At 44.3% G+C, this 731-nt stretch overlaps 1 pseudogene; it reads right to left on the minus strand.

Annotated features, from left to right (window-relative positions):
• Positions 1-723, minus strand: part of LOC105002106 — a 20,592-nt pseudogene extending 19,869 nt beyond the window's left edge.
• Between the last annotated feature and the right edge of the window lie 8 nt (positions 724-731).

Below are 731 nucleotides of genomic sequence, written 5' to 3' on the forward strand. Positions count from 1 at the left end.
TGGGATTCTCCAGGCAAGAGCACTGGAGTGGGTTGCCATTTCCTTCTCCAATGCATGAAAGTGAAAAGTGACACCATGTTTCTAATTAGGACTTTATCATGAATTCCTTTGCCCTTCATGGAGTTGTACGGTCAGTCAGCAAAATACAGAGGCTTCTTGTCTAAATACATTGGACCAGATTCAGGAAAGCATTTTCCTTTGACCTCCTTCTTGATCATAAGGGCTATTGCTCTTGGACCTTTCAAATACTTTCTGGAGGTGACACTTGATGCTGATCTACTTGGGGACATCAGTTCCTTTCTTCCTCATTCCAGCATTATGGAGATCTCAGTTATCTTGGGCCAGTCAGTTCATAGTCAATGACAGAGCCATCCTCTGCTCTTCTACCCTTTTCAAGGGCAACAGTCAGCTTGCAGAAGTTGCCAAATGTATCAGAAATAATGTCATTCTCTGGATCAGTGTTACACATTTCCTTGTAGACTGTTTATTTGCTGCAGCTCTTGTACATTTCCTTGTAGACTTTTTATTTGCTCCAGCTCCTGGTTGGTCCTTGAGGAGGTGATTTCATTGAGAGTTTTCATCAGTCACCAGCCCCTTCACAGAGGAGCCATTGAGCTTGGAATCCTTGTACTGAGCAGGTGTTTTCAGAAGGCCCCAAATCACCTTCTTCAGGTGGCTGGACAAGTCTGACTTCACTGCTGATGCAAGTCCCTTTTCGGTCCTTCTCTGAC

Source organism: Bison bison, unplaced genomic scaffold, assembly GCF_000754665.1.
Source record: "Bison bison bison isolate TAMUID 2011002044 unplaced genomic scaffold, Bison_UMD1.0 scf7180017855312, whole genome shotgun sequence".
In the NCBI taxonomy this organism is placed as follows: domain Eukaryota; kingdom Metazoa; phylum Chordata; class Mammalia; order Artiodactyla; family Bovidae; genus Bison; species Bison bison.